At 48.4% G+C, this 14043-nt stretch overlaps 1 protein-coding gene across 1 annotated transcript in view; it reads right to left on the bottom strand.

Annotated features, from left to right (window-relative positions):
- ITFG2 (integrin alpha FG-GAP repeat containing 2) overlaps positions 1 to 14043 on the bottom strand; it is an 819025-nt gene that overhangs the window by 644619 nt on the left and 160363 nt on the right. The gene's annotated exons all lie outside the window — the stretch shown is intronic.

Below are 14043 nucleotides of genomic sequence, written 5' to 3' on the forward strand. Positions count from 1 at the left end.
GAGACTAACAACAGGGTATCTTTCTTTGTGAGCGTTGTCGGATGAAGAATGATGCGGTGCTAGGATTGTGGCTTTTCATCCACCCCACTTCCCCTCATCCAAATTTGCTTGCCCCTGTGCTCTCTCGCACTTGTTAGGTTCCGGTCTGCGTAGGCTGCGGTTGCGCAGTCTCGCCGGCGAGATCTTATGTTTTTTCAGTGTGGGGCTTGAACCAGCCCCTCTTCTCCATTGGCTGGCTTCCTAAACAGAGGCCAGCCATTGGAGGAGAGGGGCGTCTGTCCGTTTAAGCCCAGTCTTTTTGGGATTCGGGGGGTGTGTTTTTTCGTTTCTTTCTCTATTCTTTCTCTCCTCTTCCCATTGGCTGGAATTTTACATTCCAGCCAATGGGAAGAGGAGAGAAAGAAAAATACGCCCCCGAATCCGAAAATGACGTTGCTTTCTCAGAGGCATTTCTGCTTCGCCTCGGAGAAAGATGGTGGCGTGCATGGCGTCATCCCCATCCACCATGGTACCCTGTGCATTATTGTTCAGCATCTCCCCTCATAATTTTAACAAGTTGCTTCACCCAAGCCTACAGAATGAACGCTTACGGCCGCCGATGAGTTTAAATGAGTTTAAACAATCGTGAAACATCTCAAGCCTGTGACTCCCATGTAGGTCTGTGTACAAATCCTGCCACACACATCCATATGAAGAGGGCGTAATTCTGACGAGGTGTGTATCTGTCCACAGAGCACATGTAGATCCAGCAGGTCTGGGTTCAATGTGAAAGTTTGCGCGGTATAATTTATAAATACAATTTTAAAAATCATCAAGAGACAATGCGTGGCCGCCCCTGAATACGTCCTAGGTCATATTCAGCATGCTTCGATGTGGCCTGCGTGGATCGGATTTTACAACAGCTGATGGATCTGCCTGGAATTTGAGCCGTCGCGTTTCCAGCAACTCATCGGGGCATGTTTGGTGCGCCAACTCTGCTGTATTATTGTCCCGAGCTGTCCCACTTACCGTCCCCCAGCTCACCTAGATCTCCGGGGGCATCGCTGCCGCTCATCCGGCAGGGAAAGGACCTGATTCAGGTGAAGTTGAGCGGCTCACCAGGAAGCGCAGATGGGCGCACTGTAGCCGCAGAGCAGCAGAGCCGGGCGGCGCGAGTCCTCCAGACCACACCTCGGTCCTACGCTGCAGGGATCGAAACAAGCCCCAGATCAGTGGCCTCAACGATCCTATCTGGTCCGGTTCAATGGCGGCTGATAGTTTCTCCTTCTCCCCGGGAACCAACAACAGCCACTTAAGGTAATTGTGGCCGGGGCAACACTAGAATGATCGGATAGTTGGGGAATGTCTGGAGAGAGCTCTCTGGTATGAGATTCATGGACTGAGAAGGAGAGGGGTCACTGGTCGTCTTGGGCTGTGGTGGAAGCATTGGCTGCGCCTCGGGGCCGCTGGCACTAGCTGGAACTTTGGGCTGCGGCGCTGTCGGGAAAGTTTGGAGCGGCAGGAGCCATTATGGGCCAGGGGCAGAAGTCAGGCTGGGCGCTCCTGCTGCTGCTCAGTCTGTGCGGGGTGCTGTGGTGCTGCTTTGTGTGTGTGTGGCTCTGATTGTGTGTGGGGCTCTGTGTGTGTGTGTGTGTGTGTGTGGCACTGTCTGTGTGTGTGGCTCTGTCGGTCTGTGTGTGTGTGGCTCTGTCTGTCTGTGTGTGTGTGGCTCTGTCTCTGTGTGTGTGGCTCTGTCTGTCTGTGTGGCTCTGTCTGTCTGTGTGGCTCTGTCTGTCTGTGTCGCTCTGTCTGTCTGTGTGGCTCTGTCTGTCTGTGTGGCTCTGTCTGTGTGTGTGTGTGGCTTTTTCGGTCTGTGTGTGTGGCTTTTTCTGTCTGTGTGTGTGGCTCGGTCTGTCTGTGTGTGTGGCTCTGTCTGTGTGGCTCTGTCTGTCTGTGTGTGTGGCTCTGTCTGTCTGTGTGTGGCTCTGTCTGTGTGTGTGTGGCTCTGTCTGTGTGTGTGTGTGTGTGTGTGTGTGTGTGTGTGCGGCTCTGTGTGTGTGTGTGTGTGTGGCTCTGTCTGTGTGTGTGGCTCTGTGTGGGTAGCTTTTGTGTAGGTGGCTCTGTCTGTGTGAGGGTGGCTGTGTGTGTGTAGGTGGCTCTATGTGAATGACTGTGTGGGTGGCTCTGAATGTGTGTGTGTGGGTGGCTTTGTGTGTGTGGGTGCAAATGCAATAAGTGGGCATTTGCGAGCGATTAAGCTATTGGCATTGTAAATGACAACGCAATTTATTTATATGTTTTAAAAACAAAAACATAAATAAAAATAAAGTCATGTGCAATGCCAACAGCTCTAACTTTAACAATGCCGAGCCATTGCATTGTAAATGCTTGTTTTTTTGCATCATCTGAATGCATCGAGTCATTGTAGTTATTCATAGGGACCCAGTCACCTCTCCTCGGCACACATCAAACATCAAACATTTACAATAAGAATGCCGAGCATTTCTGCTCTTCTACATTCAACGGGACGTTTCTTTAACACAGATGGGTGGTGTTGTGCATTGTGGCGACCACCTAGCATACAATGCGCCCTGTGACATGTAAATCCTGTGTGGGCCAAACTATGTTTCTTTTTACATTTTCAAATGGTGTGCGTGTTTGGTGCATGTTTAAAGTTAATAATTCAAGCGGGATATTGAAATATTGTGAAATATTAGAAATATCCATTTACAAATAAAGCAGAAGTATACAGCTATATTATGAAGGGCAATGAAGTTGGATAACAAGCTTGGTTACTGAAGACGAAATACAATAAATAAACATGTATCAAATAGATAAATAAATGAATAATTGCTAAAATAATATTCCCACTCCAACCTCAGTCTTAACATTTCTTTCTTTAGTTTACTATAGTGACGACCTGCAAAACTCAGCACAAGCACATGAGCAAGGTGTCAAAATGGTTGGAACAACTATGAGGTGTACAACACCCGAGTCACTGACAGGTATTCTGATGTTTTGCCAGTTTGGGTAATCAAAGTACAGGCTTATTTCATATGTGCGAAGGATCACATAATTTGCTCAACCAGAGGAGATAGAATTCAAAGCAAGAGCTGCTGTAGTGACACCAATGGGCAGCGCTTTATGCAGGGAACAGTTTGTTCGAGGCATGTGGGCTGCTAAATTCATATCTTTGCATTAGATCGCCACCTAGTGTTGGGTCCGGATGATCGCACATTGTTGTCCTGGAAGAGTCTTCGAAGTATCCTGAGATGGGTGGCTCCTCCCCTGGACTACAGTGCGCATGGGCATCGGCTCCATCCCCAGATTGTTTTTTTCCGCCATTGGGTTCGGATGCGGTCTCGACGTCTCTCCGTCGGAACCGAATAAACATCATTTTTTACGGCCAAAAGGCTTTGGGTTTCTTTACGTCGGTATTGTTTGCGTTCGGTCTCGAGTTTCTTCCGTCTCTCGGAGCCGGAATCACCGGAGTTTCTAACTACTCTTCGGACATCGAGGCCTTCTCATCGCGACTCGACACTAAGTTCCCAACATGGAGCGGAGTCCGTTTAAACTCTGTCCGCTCTGTGGGTCCAAATACCCACATGTAGATGTACACCCGGTCTGCAATAAGTGCCTTTCTCCAGACCATGATGAAGGAAGTTGCCGGGCCTGTGCGAAGTTCAGGTCGAAGAAAACTCTAACGATTCGGCGCGCGGTGCGCCTTGTGGCCAAACAGACGGCCCCGGATCCGGATAACATCTTCGGCGACCAAGAAGAAGAAGACCAGAGCCATCATCTTCAAATCTCCCCGCCTGAGACGGAGGTCGAGGCCGATCCGGAATATGACGACGACGGAGTCGTGGGTCAGGGCCTTGAATACGTCGACGAGGTAGGGGACGACGTGATGGTTTATGGGGCCGAGGAAGATAGCTCAGGGGACGAGCTATGCCCCGAAGTTGAAGAACATCAGGAGGGGGTCGCGGGATCGCCTGTCGGCCTTACCCAAGACCCTGTAGCGCAAGCCACGGCCCCGCCTGTCGGCCCGGCCACGGACATACTTGCTGCGCCTAGGGTTTCGAAACCGAAACTGAAAGCAACGGTCTCGACTACACCTAAGATGGCCGACCCGAAACCGAAACCGAAAGTTAAGGACTCGAACGTCCCTAAGATGGCGGTCGTAACGGCGAAAACAAATAAACCGGCGGCCTTATCGACTCCGTCGACCTCCGGTCCGCAGAAGTCGAAGAAGCACGGCGATTCCACGGGGTCGAAATCGGCGCCGGAGGAGAGATCCTCTAAAAAGGGGGGCACGCACAAGACAAGCGCGCCGGCGCCGGCGAAGCCAGCTAAGGCGACCGACACTGCCCCGGCTCCATCGGGGACATCTGCGCATCGATCCAGGGACTCGGGGTCGGCGCCGTCCATCCCTCCAAAGGACCAACGGAACGTCGCATCCGAAGGCAAGGCCACCTCATCGGTGCCAAAGACATCGGTCACCGACGCATCTCTCGTGGCTGCTTCACTACAAAGAATTAAGGACACGGTTCTTTCCTCGTCGACGCCAACGCCGTCGACGCAGAAGGCGGCAGACGTCCCGGTCAAGCCGGCAAGTAAGCTCCTTTTCCTTCTACCGCCAAAAGTGGTGCCAAAGGCCTTTTCCTCGAAATCGACGCCAAAGAAGTCGGATTCCTCTACGGCGGGGACATCTTCGGGTCAAGTGCTCGACCCTGAAGAGGATTCGGAGTGTTTTATAGACGCGGACACGGGGAAGTTAACTCTTTATAAGAGGAAGATCACTTCGCAGCCGGTGGAATCCTACATCATTCCCCTAAAGAAGAAGAAGGTTCCACAGGACGCATCAGGCCTCATGGAACCTATTCTACCTCCTGTGGGAAGGAGCCCAACACCGTCTCCAGACCACTCTGACAGTGGGGACTATGGTGAAGATGAACAATACACGTTCCCAGTAAATGAACCTGATGCACAGCCAGATTCTTATTATGGCATTGGGGACCAAGGCAACCAAGATGTGGGGCAAGACCCACAGTCCTTCAGTACACGTGCATCCCCTACGGAGGATTCAGCAGGTTTTCATGCACTGATTGAGAGGGCAGCTGCTAATCACGACGTGGACATGCATGCTGACCCAGTTGAGGAAGACTTTCTATTCGACACTTTTTCAGTTTCAGAAAGAAATGTAAAGACACTGCCTATGCTCAAAGGGGTCCTCAAGCACGCTGCGGACATCTTTAAAGAGCCTACCAGGGCAAGGGTGGTCAACCCACGTATTGAAAAAAAGTACAGACCAGCCCCTGCAGACCCTGCATACATTCGAGGACAGTTGCCGCTTGACTCCTTGGTGGTAGCAAACGCACGCAAGAGGGCCAACTCCCAAACAACGGGTGAAGCTCCTCCCCCGGATAAGGAGTCCAAAGTGCTAGAGGCAGGAGGCAAAAGAGTGGCTGCACAGGCTGCCAATTTCTGGCGTATTGCAAATACACAGGCACTACTGGCACGTTATGATCGATCACATTACGACACACTAGAGCAAATTGTAGAACACCTGCCTCCGCAGTTTCAAGAGGGCACCAGAATGCTTATACAGGAGGGACAACTGATCTCCAACGCGGCCATAAAGTGCGCACTTGATGTCGCGGACACGGCCGCTAGGGCCGTTAACACCAGTGTCATGCTCAGAAGACAGGCTTGGCTCCGCATATCGGGGTTCAAACCTGACATTCAAACAACCATACTTAATCAACCAGTCAATCCAGATAGACTGTTTGGTCCAGATGTTGACACCACCCTGGAAAAGATTAAAAAGGACACCGAAACTGCTAAATCGATGGGGGCCCTACAATCTCAGCAGTTTCGGGGCAATAATTTTCGTCGCTCAGGTGCCCGTGGAGTCACCAGAGGACAGATGGGTCAACAGTCACAGTTCCCTAGAGGTGGAGCACAGTCCTCGTACCCCAAACAAAACAAGAGGGGCTACAGGGGAAACAGCAACAAAGGACGTGGCAAAGGAGGCAACAATTCACGCTCCTCTGCCCCAAGCAACCAGTGACTCTCTGTCACTGCCCCCCGACCATTTAACACCTGTCGGGGGGAGAATACAGCAGTTCCTGCCCGTCTGGACCAACATCACCACAGACAGGTGGGTGCGACAACTTATACAGTACGGTTATTGTCTAGAGTTACAGTCCACTCCACCCAACATTCCGCCAAGGCAAAGACCTATGTCCGCAGAGCACTTGCACTTATTGCAGCAGGAAGTGTTGGTGATGCTGCAAAAAGGGGCAATCGAGCTCGTGCCAGTGGGGGAGGAAGGCACAGGGGTTTATTCTCTGTACTTCCTCATTCCAAAGAAGGACGGATCTCTCAGACCAATTCTGGATCTCCGTCCCCTCAATCTGTACATACTGTCAGAGCATTTCCACATGCTTACACTGCAGCAGATTCTTCCTATGTTAAACAAAGGAGACTTCTTAGCAACCTTAGATCTCAAGGATGCTTATTTCCACATTCCATTACATCCGTCCCACAGAAAGTACCTCAGGTTCACTATCCAGGGCGCGCATTATCAGTTCAAAGTCCTACCCTTCGGAGTCACGACTGCCCCAAGGGTCTTTACCAAGTGTCTGGCGACTGTAGCAGCGCACCTCAGGAGGCAGAACATCCATGTCTACCCCTACCTCGACGACTGGCTCGTTCAAGCCAGATCGGAACAGCAGTGCGCCGCGGACATGTCGACTACCATTCACCTCCTTCACGACCTGGGTTTCTCGTTGAATTACCCGAAGTCACACCTTCAGCCGGCACACGTCCGGCAGTTTCTGGGTGCGACGATCAATACCCTGACGGCCTCGGCACGACCAAACCAGGTCAGGATAGACGGCATGCAGTCCTTAATCCAGAAGTTCAGACCGGGACACTCGCTTCCAGCAAGAGTGTTCATGCAGTTGATAGGCATGATGGCCTCCTGCATCTTCATAGTCCCTCACGCACGGTTGCATATGCGCCCGCTCCAGGAGTGCTTAGCAAATCAGTGGACACAGGCTCAGGGGCAATTAACAGACCTAGTGTTGGTTACCAGTCGGGCATACAACTCTCTGCATTGGTGGACTCCACACAACCTTTGCAAGGGCCGACTGTTCCAGGAGCCAGTGCCACAGGTTATCCTGACAACGGACGCATCTCTCCAGGGATGGGGAGCACACCTGCTCACTTACACAGTGCAGGGACTATGGACGACGCAGCAACAGAAGATGCACATCAACTATCTGGAACTGATGGCGATCTTCATGGCGCTCAAGTCCTTCATTGTACATCTGTGCAACAAAGTGGTGTTAGTCCGGACGGACAACATGACCGCGATGTACTACATCCAAAAGCAGGGGGGCACCCACTCACCACAGCTGTCTCACCTGGCTCAGAGCATGTGGAAGTGGGCCATTCAGAGGAACATCTTCCTCATGGCAGAACACCTCCCGGGGAAGGACAATCAGATGGCGGATCTGCTCAGCAGATACAGTCATCAAATGCACGAGTGGGAGATACATCCATCGGTACTCCAGCCGTACTTCCAAAGGTGGGGGCGTCCAGACATAGACCTGTTCGCCACAAGGGAAAACGCAAAATGCCAAAGCTTCGCCGCCAGGTTCCCACACCCCCAATCGCAGGGCAATGCGATATGGATGAACTGGTCAGGCAAATTTGCTTACGCTTTTCCCCCGACACCCCTGATACCACTGGTGGCGAGGAAACTACGGCAACACTCCATGACACTCATCCTAGTTGCTCCAACGTGGGCGCGCCAAGCATGGTACACCACGTTCCTCGAGCTCTCAGTGGTCCCGCATCAAAGACTGCGCCTCACGCCCAGACTTCTGACGCAGAACCATGGAGAAATTCAGCATCCAGATCCGCAACAGCTCAACCTAGCGATCTGGCTCCTGAAGTCTTAGAGTTTGGATACCTGAACCTCCCTCCTGAATGCATGAACATCATCAAGGAGGCGAGGAAGCCGTCAACCAGAGCATGCTATGCCGCAAAATGGAAGCGTTTTGTCATTTACTGTGCAAACAATGACATAAACCCGCTAGATGCATCTATCCCTAACATCATTTGCTATCTGTTACACCTTTACAAGTGCAAACTAGCGTACACTTCTATTCGGATACATCTATCCGCCATCGCAGCTTACCTTCAAAATAGGCAGCATCTCTCAGTCTTCAGGGTGCCTGCAATTAAAGCGTTTCTTGAAGGACTGAAACGAGTCATTCCACCAAGAACACCGCCAGCTCCCGTGTGGAACCTCAATGTGGTCCTCACCAGGCTGATGGGACCACCGTTTGAGCCAATGCACTCGTGCGAACTGCAATTCCTAACGTGGAAAGTTGCTTTCCTAATTGCCATTACGTCACTAAGACGCGTAAGTGAGTTGCAAGCACTCACGATACAAGAGCCTTTCATCCAAATTCATCCAAATAGGGTGGTACTACGTACTAACCCCAAATTCCTTCCAAAGGTGGTGTCACATTTTCATCTCAACCAAACTATCGATTTGCCTGCATTCTTCCAGAACCCACAAACAGTGGCGGAAAGGATGCTCCATACCTTGGACGTACGGAGGGCATTGATGTACTACATAGACAGGACACAACACTTTAGGAAGACGAAACAACTCTTTGTTGCCTTCTCACCACAACACAAAGGCAACCCAATTTCCAAAGCAGGAATAGCCAGATGGATTGTTAAGTGCATCCAAATCTGTTATCATAAAGCCAAGCGCACTTTAACAATACCCCCAAAGGCACACTCCACACGCAAGTTGGGGGCATCCATGGCTTTCCTTGGTAACATTCCTCTAGAGGATATTTGCAGAGCAGCCACGTGGGTTACACCACATACCTTTACAAAACACTACTGTGTTGATGTACATTCCAAACAGCAAGCGGCTGTAGGGCAGGCTGTTCTCAAGACACTTTTTCAGGTTTCTGCAGCTGGCACGGGCAACCGCCGCTGATGGAGGGACTGCTATGTATTCTATGCAAAGATATGAATTTAGCAGCCCACATGCCTCGAACTGAATATGCTACTTACCAGTATGCATCTGTTCTTGGCATGTAGGGCTGCTAACATTCATATCGCCCGCCCTCCTCCCCGGTGCCTGTCGCAGCTGCAGATATACTATTGTATTCAATCATTAGCATGGACATCCTTTATACTTGCCACTCCATCCTCTGCCACAATGGCGAAAAACAATCTGGGGATGGAGCCGATGCCCATGCGCACTGTAGTCCAGGGGAGGAGCCACCCATCTCAGGATACTTCGAAGACTCTTCCAGGACAACAATGTGCGATCATCCGGACCCAACACTAGGTGGCGATCTAATGCAAAGATATGAATGTTAGCAGCCCTACATGCCAAGAACAGATGCATACTGGTAAGTAGCATATTCATTACAGGGCAACCAAACTTAAGTAGAGTCAATAATAAAGTGGTTTTGGCATAGCCTTAATTTGGCAATCGCATTGCAGAGACCGATTGGATCCACACACCCGATACATCGTTGTAATCCTCAGGGTGTGCAGATGGACATAGGCTATATAAATTAAAAATAAATACGTTATTAAAAAACATAAGTTAAAAAAAAAAGTAGACCATTCAAAGTAGCGCCGGCCGCGACGTGCGTGCTGACATCAGGAGCGGCGTACAAGCGAGGAGCGGCGTACAGGAGTGGCGGAGATCAGCGCGGGGAGGAGCAGTGACGAGGAGCGGCAGAGATCAGGGGAGCGGCGGACATGACCGGCGGACAGGCGGTGAGGATCGGCGGGCAGACAGTGAGGATCGGCGGGCAGACAGTGAGGAGCGGCGGCAGGGAGGAGCGGTCAGCGGCGGATGAGGTAGGGCGCCAAGTTACCAGTCAGCAAAGCAAACGTGAGGGAGGAGCGGCGGCGGGGAGGAGCAGTGAGCGAGCCACAGGTACCGGAGGAAAAAGAAACTTGTGCAGGAAAAAGTAACATGGGCAGGTTAACAGGAGGAAAAAGAAAAGTGTGCAGATGACAAAAGCGTACAAAGTAGAGCGGGGAGCAGACGGGCCATTACAGGATGGAAAAGTGAAACGGGGCATTACAGGGAGGAAAAAGTGACGTGGGCAGTGACGTGGGCAGGTTAACAGGAGGAAAAAGAAACGTGTGCAGGTGGCAAAAGCGTACAAAGTGAAGCGGGTAGCAAACGGGGCATTACAGCATGAAAAAGTGACGTGAGCAGTGACGTGGGCAGGTTACACAACGTCAAGGCGGGCGGGGGCCCTGAGCCATGATTACTCCCGGACAACGTCGGGATGAGCTGCTAGTATTTAATATAATTGATTTCGCAAGCGCTGTGAAGGCGAAACCAAAAAATTTGCTCAGTCAAGCTTTCCCTTGAAACGTGACCTATGCATAGCTTATTCCACTTGGAAGTTGTGTAAAAAATAAATCCATACTAATATAATAAAGAGAGAGCCCAAACCTTTGAGGCGGGTAATGTCAGGAAAGGGCAATTGCAGCAGAAAAATACCCCTGTACCCCCAAACCTAGCCCTGAACCCTATAAATACCCCTGTAACCCCAAACCTAGCCCTGAACCCTAAAAATACCACTGTACCCCAAAACCTAGCCCTGAACGCTAAAAATACCACTGTACCCCAAAACCCAAAGTTACCCCTGAACCCTAAAATACCCGTGTACCCCAAAACCACACCTAGCCCTGAACCCTAAAAATACCCGATACCCCAAAATTCGAACCTAGCCGTGAACCCTAAAAATGCCAATGTACCCCAAAACCCAAAACTAGCCCTGAACCCTTAAAATACCCCTGTACCCCAAACCCATACCTATCCCTAAACCTTAAAACTACCCCTGTCCCCTATAACCCAAAACTATATCGGAACCCTTAAAATACACAAACACCCCAAAACATATACCTCAGTACCCCAAAACATATACCCCTATACCCATACTTACCTTATCCAAACATTTTAAAAAAACATGCTTTTACCATTCATACATTTACAACGAATTTCGTTGTAAATGTATGCGTAGTAAAAGCATATAAAATGTAATGCCATGCGTTAAAATGGCATTGCGGAGTCATGGTACTTTCGTAATGAAAGAATGCGGAATGATGGTATGCGGAAAGAAAGTTGCAGAATAATGGGTGTTTACCCTCCCCCGGTAAGTACATTGGTGGCACGGCGGCCCACATCTCCAGCAACATACTCATATTTTTTCACCACCCATTTGAAAAATGCACTGGTCTCTCTCAATGATGGCCAGCACCGACATACACTTTTAGACACACCTCCCGCCACAAGTTCTAGAATTGCGAACTTTAGAGCTGGAGAGCTACGTTCTAATCTCGGCATCAGCTCAACATCCTGTGATTCCAGGCAAATCACTTTGTCTCCCCGTGCCTACCACAAATGAATGTGTTCTTCTGTAATGTAAATTGTGCTCATGCCATGTTGTCGAGTTCGCGCTATATAATATTGCAAGGAAAAATAAAGTAGGGAAACTAGAGTTCACACAATACTGAATGCGCACTCTTAAGTGCATCAGCAGTGCACTGTGAATCGGAGCGTTTCACAGGCCTGTCACAGATAAGAAATGCTATCAAAACGAAATCCTACAAAACAATATACTACTGGCCGCCAGCAATTCATAGCCGGACAACGTCGGGACTGGCTGCTAGTCAGTGTATATTTTAGGTAGAAGCATACACAGATGGGAACAACTGGCCTGAACTACCCACCAGAAGGCAACATCTGAGGTACCCAGAGCTTCAAAAAACAAAAGCAAACCAAATTCAGTGGGGAGTACAGCAAAAAGATCGGTTTCTTGCATTTCACAACCATTATATAATAAAAAGGTAAATGTGGTATACCTGTTTCTCTATTCTGATACATAACCAATAGATCTATTTGAGATAAAAAAGAAGGTAAGGGTAAAGAACAATAGTTCAGCTAAAAAATTTGGTGACTACAGGATATCCCAACTGTATCCAAACTAAGTTATGATTATCTAATGAATCTAATGGTAACATTAGGAATAAGGACTATGTAAGTAGAAATCATTTGACAACATCTCTTTACACAAGTGGTGGAACTGGCTCTCTATTACTGGACGCACAGATAACTTCACAACCATCTAGTCTCCATAATTACCTCCACACCCTCCGCTCTGGGAGACACTAGATATATGCCTAGTGGAATACAAACAACATTGAAGGGTAACACAAACTCCCTTCACTCATTTTCACCTCCTACCTCACTCCAGTTACAATGCACCACTTGTCATCTTCAAATGGCTCATTCCGTTAATTTATAAAAGTGGACAGACCACAGTTTTCAAACCTTACCGGTGATAATAGCTGGAGAATCTTTACCTACCCAAGGGCATGTGTGTGTTACCTACAACTTTAAAAGAAGCACTTTAGTGCATTTTTCAAAGTTTTTGCAAATTACTATCAAGTTCAAGTTCATGGTAATTTGCGCCCCCTAGTAGCGAAATCGCTATTTTGAAGGGTTCTTGCATTGCATTTAAGGAATCGCAAATTTTGATTCCTTAAATGCAATCGCAATTTGAGAAATCGCAATTAATTGCGAATTCTCAAAGTGCGAGTGCCTTGAACCTTGATACATCGCAAATGCCCTTTTATCAGGCGCAAACGGCCGACTTTTGTGAATCGCACCATTTGCGCTCGCAAAAATGGTTGATGCATGTGCCTGAATGTTTCATAAGAAGACAAAAGCTAGGTATACTGAAGTGAAATCTATATAAGACATAGAACTGCTGATCTCTCTTTGGGTTTTTTATTTTATTTGCAGTATCTAATATCGCAGTAATCAATATATAAAGGTAATAACAAAGTTTGAATTGGTCATGCAAAATATACCTCGGCAGTCCAGTTGTTTTTTTTTTACAGTACCCTGTGCTCACAAGACAATTATTTTGTTATGTTGGTATTTGGTTTATTTGAGTTATAGTAACTTGTCACTTTTTGCATGCTTTTCTCTTTCAACAATAAAGAATCAGTGAAATCTAAAATATGTAATGTTTTCCAGAAGAGCTATTTCCTCACGGCTGGTGCTGCGAACCAAAAATGTAACTCCTTAAAATAAGTTCCTATGATTGAAGCGGCTGAGTGGAAGAAGCCCTTAATCAAAACCTTCTGCAAGGACACACTTCTCAGAAAGATCTCCCTTCCACAAGTGGAGATCGACCCCTACAGAGGATAATGAAACACCTGTGGGTTGAGTCCAGCTGCCAAGACTACTTTCCACATGTAATATTTCAAAGGCTTCTGCGAGCTCAAAAATCACCCTTCGCTAATGAAAACTGATGGACAACCGTGAATTAATTTTTTGAGTCAAGAAGAAACAAGACGATCTCATAACAATGGATGAATTGCAGTGGCTCACTCCATGTAAGCTTATTGCTAACTTTGTGGGTCTCAGTTCTTGGCCTGAGACCAACACATGAGACAGGAAAGTAAATGGGATGGTTATAACCCCTGGACAGCTACACACAGGGAGGCAGCCATTTGTAAGGAACTGAAATCAGATCATAGCTCTGGTCTGGACCCAGAGATTCAATATGTCAGAGAAAGGGCAGCAATACCAGAGTAAAGTGATGGCTCCACAGTACAGATTCACAGTAATTAATCGGTACTTTGAGCAAGTGGGTCCGCAACACCTCTTTTATCAGAACACCAAGTCACCATTCCGCTGTTCTTAAGAACAAACCTAACATCATCTACGTCCTCATCTTTGCCCAAAACACGTATAACTTTTAAAAAAGAAAGAATTGTAGACCATGCTGGCTAGATAACTTCAAGGATCGCTTTCATTATTATTTTCAGTAAGTGTTTAAATGGTAATGAGGCCATGATTACTGGATGGTAGCTGCCAGAGTTTCTTGTTTTACACACTAAGCTTAATCCACATCCCCCTTTTTCTGATATCAGTCAGTAAAATTGCCTGTCTCCAGTGCATCAATGCATGCAAACATAGCA

The sequence above is a fragment of the Lissotriton vulgaris genome, chromosome 1_2 (assembly GCF_964263255.1).
Source record: "Lissotriton vulgaris chromosome 1_2, aLisVul1.2, whole genome shotgun sequence".
Lineage (NCBI taxonomy): Eukaryota > Metazoa > Chordata > Amphibia > Caudata > Salamandridae > Lissotriton > Lissotriton vulgaris.